Source organism: Dreissena polymorpha, chromosome 12, assembly GCF_020536995.1.
Source record: "Dreissena polymorpha isolate Duluth1 chromosome 12, UMN_Dpol_1.0, whole genome shotgun sequence".
In the NCBI taxonomy this organism is placed as follows: domain Eukaryota; kingdom Metazoa; phylum Mollusca; class Bivalvia; order Myida; family Dreissenidae; genus Dreissena; species Dreissena polymorpha.
The window spans coordinates 2,380,045-2,391,801 of NC_068366.1; the positions used below are offsets into that span (position 1 = coordinate 2,380,045).

At 32.7% G+C, this 11,757-nt stretch overlaps 2 long non-coding RNA genes across 4 annotated transcripts; one reads left to right on the forward strand and one right to left on the reverse strand.

Annotated features, from left to right (window-relative positions):
* Positions 1 to 2,001: 2,001 nt before the first annotated feature.
* Positions 2,002 to 6,110, reverse strand: LOC127854052 (uncharacterized). 2 transcript variants are annotated; one of them, XR_008036894.1, is made up of 5 exons: positions 5,994 to 6,110; positions 4,973 to 5,437; positions 3,958 to 4,065; positions 2,918 to 3,512; positions 2,002 to 2,771 (listed from the first exon to the last, which is right to left on the reverse strand). It is a non-coding gene; the product is annotated as an uncharacterized LOC127854052 (long non-coding RNA). The 2 variants fall into 2 exon arrangements; XR_008036893.1 differs by having other exon boundaries at positions 2,002 to 3,512.
* An 866-nt stretch (positions 6,111 to 6,976) lies between these two features.
* LOC127854053 (uncharacterized) lies at positions 6,977 to 11,085 on the forward strand. 2 transcript variants are annotated; one of them, XR_008036896.1, is made up of 5 exons: positions 6,977 to 7,093; positions 7,650 to 8,114; positions 9,022 to 9,129; positions 9,575 to 10,163; positions 10,310 to 11,085. It is a non-coding gene; the product is annotated as an uncharacterized LOC127854053 (long non-coding RNA). The 2 variants fall into 2 exon arrangements; XR_008036895.1 differs by having other exon boundaries at positions 9,575 to 11,085.
* Positions 11,086 to 11,757: the final 672 nt, after the last annotated feature.

Sequence of the window (11,757 nt, forward strand, 5' to 3'; positions counted from 1 at the left end):
TATAAAAAAAATTCTTTACCTTGTAACGTTAGATTAGCCTATATGTATTCACTTATTGTCCTCTTTTGTTTCTTTACGTTGTAACGTAATATTAGCCCATTATGTATTCACTTTTTGTTTTCTACTTTGTAACGTTAGATTAGCCCATATGTATTCACTTTTTGTTCTCTTTATTAATTGATACATGTACTAATTCGTGGTAAAATACATAACAGTTGCTTATCTTAAAATTGATAGATTTTTTCCCAATCGGATAAATTTATGTCAAACAAAGAAAACATCAACTATTGTGGGAGTTTCATACCTAAATAATACCGTTGTTGATTGTCAATATGGAAATTTGATGCTTGGGAATTAAACCACTAGGGCTAAGTCATGTTGTCGCATGTTTGTGTTTTTTTACCTTGTAACGTTAGATTAGCCTATATGTATTCACTTTTTGTTCTTTTTATAATTGATAAATGTACTAATTCGTGGTGAAATACATAACATTTACTTATCCTCAAATTGTGCGATTTTTCCCAATCGGATAAATTTATGTCAAACAAAGAAAATCATCGAATATCTTATAAGTTTCATACCCAAATAATATCGTTGTTGATTGTCAATATGGAATTTTGATGCGTGGAAATTAAACCACTAGGGCTAAATCCTAGTTATTTTGTCGGAATGCATCAGAGCGACAAAGATTTGCCGATACATAATAATCATGAGAAACTTATTTTTTTAAGCATTTGTGCTTTCAAAATGAGACCTGGGGCGGTATTCTGAACATTTCTTAGATATTTTACATAGAATTTTCTAATTCTTAAATTTTTTCACTAAGAAAGTTTTTTATCTAAGATTTTTATCTTAGAATTTTTCTAAGACCATTCTTAGAGAAAAAACGTTCTTAGAAAATAAAACTATTTTCGTTCGTAAAAAATTTGTATTATCGACAGATTAAGCGCTTTTTGCAGTTGTGCGCATGCGCGTTAATACTGCGAAGCAAAACAATATGGCAACTTCGATGAACAAAGTGTGTCATTCAAATACGCGAGTGTAATGTGTTTTAAGGCTTCAAACACATTATTTTAATTGTATATAGGACGTAATTCCATCTACTTTGCGTTAAAGCCGATAATAATGAAATCGCTCAAACGTTCAGAGTAGAGTAACAGTTATAATGTGCAACGAATTATATTCGCGCGAATGTTGAACGATTGTTAGAATATTACGTGTCTACTGTAAACAATCTTCAATCGTAAGCAATAAAATGTGTCAAGTCTGAACAGAAAACGGATGGTTGCATAATGGTATGTTTGGAATAATGTGATTCTATATTTATTTCATAATTATGTCATTTTGTAACCATTCACCTTCGTCAAGAATTGGAATTCCTGTTTCTAAAAATAGAAAATTTCCCACGGAATGTAAACAGGCGTCGTGTTTGACAAATACAATGGCGTCAAATAAGAAGGAGAGGGAACACAAATTTTCGCTAGACGACTGCATCATCTTATGCAATTTAATGGCGAAAGACTGTGGTATTGCGTTTTTGCATGGATTGAGTAACCATGATCTGATACGACATAGTCTTAGTGTCATAGATTCACTGAAGGTAACCAAATTATAGTGAATGTTGTTTTGTGTCTAGCAGATTTTGGCAATTTCAATTTCACCATTGAACATACAGTTGTATCTGTACATTTTTGACAATAAACTGTATAAAAATATTTCATCCTAGGTAAAAGAATTTGCAATAATCAAACTCCCAGCTACTGAGCCTGAGCTGTATGTCTACTCATAAAAGCTATTACGCATTCAAAAGAACAAAGCTAGAAAAACTTAAAAACCATGACTTTGTTGGAGTAATGGAAAGTATAGTTTGATGCGAAAATATGCTTGTTCCCATTCTCTCACTGAGTCTCTGTATGAACACAACTGGTTAAAATGCATGATAATCTCACCATAAATTTATTTTTGAATTATCATTATAATAATAAAACAACTATTGAAATCTTGACACCAATTTATTTGCACTAGTTGCTACATATACCGGTTAAGCCAATATAAAGCAATCAAAGCTATGTACATAGTAAGTGATTGTTTAATGAATACAAGTTATGTATTTAATAACTGGAATAACAAGTCAAACAAACAAGCAGATGTGGGCGATGGTTTAAACTAAGTTCAATCAAAAAGCAACTAAAAACAGGACGGCAGAAAAGCTGGAAAAAAAGTGGCTAAACATGGTTGCCAAGCACCGTCTCATTTATACAGATTACATAAGAGACCGTGCATTGACAGGTACCATACCATATTCTTTATTGCATAATACAGTGTTTATGGCAAACAGCCTCGGGTAGTCATCAATTAATTGCAAAATGAGAATAGAAATAAACAAATATATAAGGAAAAGAATATTATAAATGTTAATGCTTTAATACCTCTAAAATAAGTACTCATTTTTTTGTTCATATGCCTTATATATCACTTTGAAAATAAAGTCCTCTTCATATAAAGTATCAAAAAAATTGAGACTATCATGTCATTTTTAACAATGTTGCTTTTGTTTAATTTTGTTGTAAAGTAAAAACCTATTGGTAATGGTGTAACAATACACCTTCAAAAATTTAGTTGTTTGAATAGTCATTACACTGAGGTAACAAGTTTAAAATAAATCAAAAATAAAACTCATTTATGTTTGAACAAGATGTGTTTGTGAAACACAATGTCCCCCTATATGATGTTTGACCTTGTAGGATGACCTTGACATTGTGAAGGATGACCTTGACCTTTCACCACTCAAAATGTGCAGCTCCATGAGATACACATGCATGCCAAATATCAAGTTGCTATCTTCAATATTGCAAAAGTATTTATAAAATAAGCGATAAGGGCCACATTTATTTGACTTCTGACCTTGCAGGATGACCTTGACCTTTCACCACTCAAAATGTGCAGCTTCATGAGATACACATGCATGCCAAATATGAAGTTACTATCTTCAATATAGCAAAAGTTATTGCAAAATGTTAAAGTTGGCGCAAACAGACAGACAGACCAACAGACAGGGCAAAAACAATTATGTCCCCCACTACTATAGTGGGGGACATAAAAAGAATTCATAAATGTGGTTACATAATTTTAACCACACATCCATTAGGTCTTATAAATAATAAAAATATTTATTTTAGAAGGAGGTTGTTTAAACAAAAATCTACACCAGTCTTACCAGTACCCGTCCCCACTCTACCCCTATCAATCAAACAAAAGAATAACTCATTGTAAAAAAAATAGTAAATACCATTGTTACTTTGTACAAAATATTTTTTTACAACAAAGGCTATCAAAAAGATTAACACTTCTCCACTTATTGAATGATAATAAATTAACTCTTTAACCCAAAGTACATTTATTTGCTCAGTCTTGTACATATGTCAAAGTATGACAAATGAATTGTCTTTGTCAGGTGTCACTGCAGCTGTCACGACAATGACCAACTCGAGGTGATGTCATTAGCAGAGCTGCTGAAGAGAAAGAAGATAATGCTTGAAATTTGATTGTTGAAAAAAAGTTGCAGTCACCATACATGTTTAATTTTCATTTTGATCATAAGCTTTTTTTTTAGTTAATATCAAAATCCTTAGTCTATAGAAAAAATTCAAAACTTTTCAAAATAGCATTTGTTGTAATGAAAATTTAATTTATTTTTTACAATGAAAGCACTTTTGTTCACATGAAATATCTGCATTTTGTTTGAAAACATTTCCTAACACATACAATTATATGTGTCTTGTTCTGGGAAAACTGGGCATAATGCATGAGCAAAAGTGTCGTCCCAGATTAGCCAGTGCAGTCCGCACAGGCTAATCAGGGACAACACTTTCCGCCTTAACTTGATTTTCGGTAATGAGGGACTTCCTTGAAACTAAAAATAATGTTTTGTTTTTGGGAAATAAATTAATTACTTACTGGCAAGCCTTTTCAGGTTTCAAACGAATTTCGCCATGCAGCACTCCCCATCTTCTTTTCAGTTGGCCTATTCCCCTTTCGACTTTTGATCTTGTTATTATGTCAGCTCTGTGATATCAAATATACATTTAATAAAATTCAGCAAAATTATTTGAGACGCTTTCTGAGAAAACTGGGCTTAATGCATGTGGGTAAAGTGTCATCTCAGATTAGCCTGTGCAGTCCGCACAAGCTAATCAGGGACGACACTTTCCGCTTTTATGTTATTTTTCGTTTGAAGGAAGTCTACACGATTTTCTACACGAAAATCCAGTTAAGGCGGAAAGTGTCGTCCCTGAATAGCCTGTGCGGACTCCACAGGCTAATCTGGGATGACACTATACGCACATGCATTAAGCCCAGTTTTCTCAGAACGTGTCTCATTTTTCTGATAATACTTTTAAATTAGAATCATGGTTTGATATTATTGCACTATATAAATACTGTATTTATTATTAATTGTATTGAAACACCTCATTAACTTAAAGTCTTATATTTTGCCATGGGTTGAGTTGTAAACATACATACAATAACACTCACCATTACCTGTTATTGTTTTATTTCACAATATATAGAGGATATTTGTTGGATTCGATGGAATATCGATTTTATTTCAGGAGTGATCATATAGGCACAAATATTTTGACCCCTTTGACCTTGACCTTGAAATTAGGGTCCGCGTTAAGGTTTCTAAATCTGCGTTTAGGTTTCAAAAAATGCAAATAGTTTCTATCAAAGCGTTTTGCGGGGGGCATATGTCATCCTCTGGAGACAGCTCTTGTTTACCAATGGAACTATGTACGTCAATGTAAAATGCATCATTTACATAAGATAAATCACTGGAATCATAGTTTTTAAATGAAATCCTGTATACAAATACATGGGTGCATAATGAAATTTGGATAACTATGTATGAATGTAGGCAGTTAGGCTTCTATATGTGTTAAGAATAAATGTATATTACTATTTTTTTTACCTGGGTATTGATAGAATGATATCCCATTCTATTGACATATGCATCCTGCACATCTGCACTTGAGTGCCATCCACAACGCCAACAACATTTGGAAAGTTGGCTATGCATTGGAAATCCGTCTTTACCCTGCTGACATCATGCATATTTAGAGGGAACAATATAAATCTTGATGTAGTTTCCCTGCTAGCGAGCATCTCAGTGAACTGTGTCACAGCCCTTGACACTGATGGCTGTGACAAATTATGAATGTTACCATCATTTATCTGGAAATCACCGGAGCACAATAGCGTAGGGTGATAAGGATTTTCTCTAAAGAAGAGACATTCTTTGGCCCAAGTGTTTTAGGTGATAAACGTTCACCATATTCTTGATTAAGGCGATCGATGCCATCCTTATCTAACCGATATCTTCTTACAACCTCAATGTTCGTGAGGTTCTCAAATGTGTCCAGCCTTTCGTTCATATCTACAAGTCAATAAATAAACAAGGTTTATATTCATTTATATTTTGTGTAAGAAAAATACACACATAATAATATTAGAAACATTTTGTAATAATAAAATGTCAATTAACATCAGCGTCTACATTTGGGGAAAAAATAATCATGAACACATGATAGTGTGATGCATTGGGTTGCTAATTGCTTCATTAGGGCGGGTATCATTTGTCGGGTCAGGTATTGATGCTTAAAGGCTTATTTGATTTTTACAAACCAAAGTTCATTTCAAAGACAATACGTATGTAAAAATGGCAATTCACCATCCGGTTACAAATAAAATATGAACATTTCAACAATGTAAACAACGTTAGGATGACAATAACTTAAAATAGAAACCAAAGAAATACTATCATGTTTTTCTTTCAAATCAGTATAAAAGTTAAAATGGTATTAAATTGACATTTGATTACACTTTCTCCAATTTAATAAATGTTACCAATTCTAAATCCATACAGTGTTATACAATTATGAGCATTAAACCACAAAGCAACATAAATGATGCGCTTTTCCATCGTTATGTACCTATTTACATAGAAAACGTTCATTTGAAGTTTTCCAAAATGTACCGTAACTGACACGTCCGCCATATTTGTTATGATGGAAAGTTACTGTATCTACGGAGGTTTCGTCACTCAACAGTGTCGTATTTTGTATAAGAGGGGAAGTGAATGTTTCGAAATACTATTAAATTGAATGATAATAATAAATAAATACTGTCAAAATATATTAAATAAATTGTGTACACACATTTGCGGGGGTAAACTTACGAAGATGGGTATTTATGTTTCGTAATTAGTTGCCTTTCACTCATTTAAAATGTAAACATTATTTACCAATGTTAAAATTTAACTTACCTGTGATGGTTCGACGTGCAATTCGATATTTGTTTTTATGAATCAACACAAAATGGCCGATACAAATTTTATCTAAGAAAATTCTATAAGTTTAAGACAGGTGTTGAGGTTTCTAACTTTTTTAGTAAAATTTGGCAACTCTTAGAAAATTCTAAGAGATTAGGGGCGGTATTCTGAAACTTTCTTAGACAAAATATTCGCTAAGAATTCACGTTTTTTCTAAGTATTTTACTATAACTGTAATATTTTCTTAGTTTTTGTCTAAGAAACGTTCTAATCTCTTAGAATTTTCTAAGAGTTGCCAAATTTTACTAAAAAAGTTAGAAACCTCAACACCTGTCTTAAACTTATAGAATTTTCTTAGATAAAATTTGTATCGGCCATTTTGTGTTGATTCATAAAAACAAATATCGAATTGCACGTCGAACCATCACAGGTAAGTTAAATTTTAACATTGGTAAATAATGTTTACATTTTAAATGAGTGAAAGGCAACTAATTACGAAACATAAATACCCATCTTCGTAAGTTTACCCCCGCAAATGTGTGTACACAATTTATTTAATATATTTTGACAGTATTTATTTATTATTATCATTCAATTTAATAGTATTTCGAAACATTCACTTCCCCTCTTATACAAAATACGACACTGTTGAGTGACGAAACCTCCGTAGATACAGTAACTTTCCATCATAACAAATATGGCGGACGTGTCAGTTACGGTACATTTTGGAAAACTTCAAATGAACGTTTTCTATGTAAATAGGTACATAACGATGGAAAAGCGCATCATTTATGTTGCTTTGTGGTTTAATGCTCATAATTGTATAACACTGTATGGATTTAGAATTGGTAACATTTATTAAATTGGAGAAAGTGTAATCAAATGTCAATTTAATACCATTTTAACTTTTATACTGATTTGAAAGAAAAACATGATAGTATTTCTTTGGTTTCTATTTTAAGTTATTGTCATCCTAACGTTGTTTACATTGTTGAAATGTTCATATTTTATTTGTAACCGGATGGTGAATTGCCATTTTTACATACGTATTGTCTTTGAAATGAACTTTGGTTTGTAAAAATCAAATAAGCCTTTAAGCATCAATACCTGACCCGACAAATGATACCCGCCCTAATGAAGCAATTAGCAACCCAATGCATCACACTATCATGTGTTCATGATTATTTTTTCCCCAAATGTAGACGCTGATGTTAATTGACATTTTATTATTACAAAATGTTTCTAATATTATTATGTGTGTATTTTTCTTACACAAAATATAAATGAATATAAACCTTGTTTATTTATTGACTTGTAGATATGAACGAAAGGCTGGACACATTTGAGAACCTCACGAACATTGAGGTTGTAAGAAGATATCGGTTAGATAAGGATGGCATCGATCGCCTTAATCAAGAATATGGTGAACGTTTATCACCTAAAACACTTGGGCCAAAGAATGTCTCTTCTTTAGAGAAAATCCTTATCACCCTACGCTATTGTGCTCCGGTGATTTCCAGATAAATGATGGTAACATTCATAATTTGTCACAGCCATCAGTGTCAAGGGCTGTGACACAGTTCACTGAGATGCTCGCTAGCAGGGAAACTACATCAAGATTTATATTGTTCCCTCTAAATATGCATGATGTCAGCAGGGTAAAGACGGATTTCCAATGCATAGCCAACTTTCCAAATGTTGTTGGCGTTGTGGATGGCACTCAAGTGCAGATGTGCAGGATGCATATGTCAATAGAATGGGATATCATTCTATCAATACCCAGGTAAAAAAAATAGTAATATACATTTATTCTTAACACATATAGAAGCCTAACTGCCTACATTCATACATAGTTATCCAAATTTCATTATGCACCCATGTATTTGTATACAGGATTTCATTTAAAAACTATGATTCCAGTGATTTATCTTATGTAAATGATGCATTTTACATTGACGTACATAGTTCCATTGGTAAACAAGAGCTGTCTCCAGAGGATGACATATGCCCCCCGCAAAACGCTTTGATAGAAACTATTTGCATTTTTTGAAACCTAAACGCAGATTTAGAAACCTTAACGCGGACCCTAATTTCAAGGTCAAGGTCAAAGGGGTCAAAATATTTGTGCCTATATGATCACTCCTGAAATAAAATCGATATTCCATCGAATCCAACAAATATCCTCTATATATTGTGAAATAAAACAATAACAGGTAATGGTGAGTGTTATTGTATGTATGTTTACAACTCAACCCATGGCAAAATATAAGACTTTAAGTTAATGAGGTGTTTCAATACAATTAATAATAAATACAGTATTTATATAGTGCAATAATATCAAACCATGATTCTAATTTAAAAGTATTATCAGAAAAATGAGACACGTTCTGAGAAAACTGGGCTTAATGCATGTGCGTATAGTGTCATCCCAGATTAGCCTGTGGAGTCCGCACAGGCTATTCAGGGACGACACTTTCCGCCTTAACTGGATTTTCGTGTAGAAAATCGTGTAGACTTCCTTCAAACGAAAAATAACATAAAAGCGGAAAGTGTCGTCCCTGATTAGCTTGTGCGGACTGCACAGGCTAATCTGAGATGACACTTTACCCACATGCATTAAGCCCAGTTTTCTCAGAAAGCGTCTCAAATAATTTTGCTGAATTTTATTAAATGTATATTTGATATCACAGAGCTGACATAATAACAAGATCAAAAGTCGAAAGGGGAATAGGCCAACTGAAAAGAAGATGGGGAGTGCTGCATGGCGAAATTCGTTTGAAACCTGAAAAGGCTTGCCAGTAAGTAATTAATTTATTTCCCAAAAACAAAACATTATTTTTAGTTTCAAGGAAGTCCCTCATTACCGAAAATCAAGTTAAGGCGGAAAGTGTTGTCCCTGATTAGCCTGTGCGGACTGCACTGGCTAATCTGGGACGACACTTTTGCTCATGCATTATGCCCAGTTTTCCCAGAACAAGACACATATAATTGTATGTGTTAGGAAATGTTTTCAAACAAAATGCAGATATTTCATGTGAACAAAAGTGCTTTCATTGTAAAAAATAAATTAAATTTTCATTACAACAAATGCTATTTTGAAAAGTTTTGAATTTTTTCTATAGACTAAGGATTTTGATATTAACTAAAAAAAAAGCTTATGATCAAAATGAAAATTAAACATGTATGGTGACTGCAACTTTTTTTCAACAATCAAATTTCAAGCATTATCTTCTTTCTCTTCAGCAGCTCTGCTAATGACATCACCTCGAGTTGGTCATTGTCGTGACAGCTGCAGTGACACCTGACAAAGACAATTCATTTGTCATACTTTGACATATGTACAAGACTGAGCAAATAAATGTACTTTGGGTTAAAGAGTTAATTTATTATCATTCAATAAGTGGAGAAGTGTTAATCTTTTTGATAGCCTTTGTTGTAAAAAAATATTTTGTACAAAGTAACAATGGTATTTACTATTTTTTTTACAATGAGTTATTCTTTTGTTTGATTGATAGGGGTAGAGTGGGGACGGGTACTGGTAAGACTGGTGTAGATTTTTGTTTAAACAACCTCCTTCTAAAATAAATATTTTTATTATTTATAAGACCTAATGGATGTGTGGTTAAAATTATGTAACCACATTTATGAATTCTTTTTATGTCCCCCACTATAGTAGTGGGGGACATAATTGTTTTTGCCCTGTCTGTTGGTCTGTCTGTCTGTTTGCGCCAACTTTAACATTTTGCAATAACTTTTGCTATATTGAAGATAGTAACTTCATATTTGGCATGCATGTGTATCTCATGAAGCTGCACATTTTGAGTGGTGAAAGGTCAAGGTCATCCTGCAAGGTCAGAAGTCAAATAAATGTGGCCCTTATCGCTTATTTTATAAATACTTTTGCAATATTGAAGATAGCAACTTGATATTTGGCATGCATGTGTATCTCATGGAGCTGCACATTTTGAGTGGTGAAAGGTCAAGGTCATCCTTCACAATGTCAAGGTCATCCTACAAGGTCAAACATCATATAGGGGGACATTGTGTTTCACAAACACATCTTGTTCAAACATAAATGAGTTTTATTTTTGATTTATTTTAAACTTGTTACCTCAGTGTAATGACTATTCAAACAACTAAATTTTTGAAGGTGTATTGTTACACCATTACCAATAGGTTTTTACTTTACAACAAAATTAAACAAAAGCAACATTGTTAAAAATGACATGATAGTCTCAATTTTTTTGATACTTTATATGAAGAGGACTTTATTTTCAAAGTGATATATAAGGCATATGAACAAAAAAATGAGTACTTATTTTAGAGGTATTAAAGCATTAACATTTATAATATTCTTTTCCTTATATATTTGTTTATTTCTATTCTCATTTTGCAATTAATTGATGACTACCCGAGGCTGTTTGCCATAAACACTGTATTATGCAATAAAGAATATGGTATGGTACCTGTCAATGCACGGTCTCTTATGTAATCTGTATAAATGAGACGGTGCTTGGCAACCATGTTTAGCCACTTTTTTTCCAGCTTTTCTGCCGTCCTGTTTTTAGTTGCTTTTTGATTGAACTTAGTTTAAACCATCGCCCACATCTGCTTGTTTGTTTGACTTGTTATTCCAGTTATTAAATACATAACTTGTATTCATTAAACAATCACTTACTATGTACATAGCTTTGATTGCTTTATATTGGCTTAACCGGTATATGTAGCAACTAGTGCAAATAAATTGGTGTCAAGATTTCAATAGTTGTTTTATTATTATAATGATAATTCAAAAATAAATTTATGGTGAGATTATCATGCATTTTAACCAGTTGTGTTCATACAGAGACTCAGTGAGAGAATGGGAACAAGCATATTTTCGCATCAAACTATACTTTCCATTACTCCAACAAAGTCATGGTTTTTAAGTTTTTCTAGCTTTGTTCTTTTGAATGCGTAATAGCTTTTATGAGTAGACATACAGCTCAGGCTCAGTAGCTGGGAGTTTGATTATTGCAAATTCTTTTACCTAGGATGAAATATTTTTATACAGTTTATTGTCAAAAATGTACAGATACAACTGTATGTTCAATGGTGAAATTGAAATTGCCAAAATCTGCTAGACACAAAACAACATTCACTATAATTTGGTTACCTTCAGTGAATCTATGACACTAAGACTATGTCGTATCAGATCATGGTTACTCAATCCATGCAAAAACGCAATACCACAGTCTTTCGCCATTAAATTGCATAAGATGATGCAGTCGTCTAGCGAAAATTTGTGTTCCCTCTCCTTCTTATTTGACGCCATTGTATTTGTCAAACACGACGCCTGTTTACATTCCGTGGGAAATTTTCTATTTTTAGAAACAGGAATTCCAATTCTTGACGAAGGTGAATGGTTACAAAATGACATAATTATG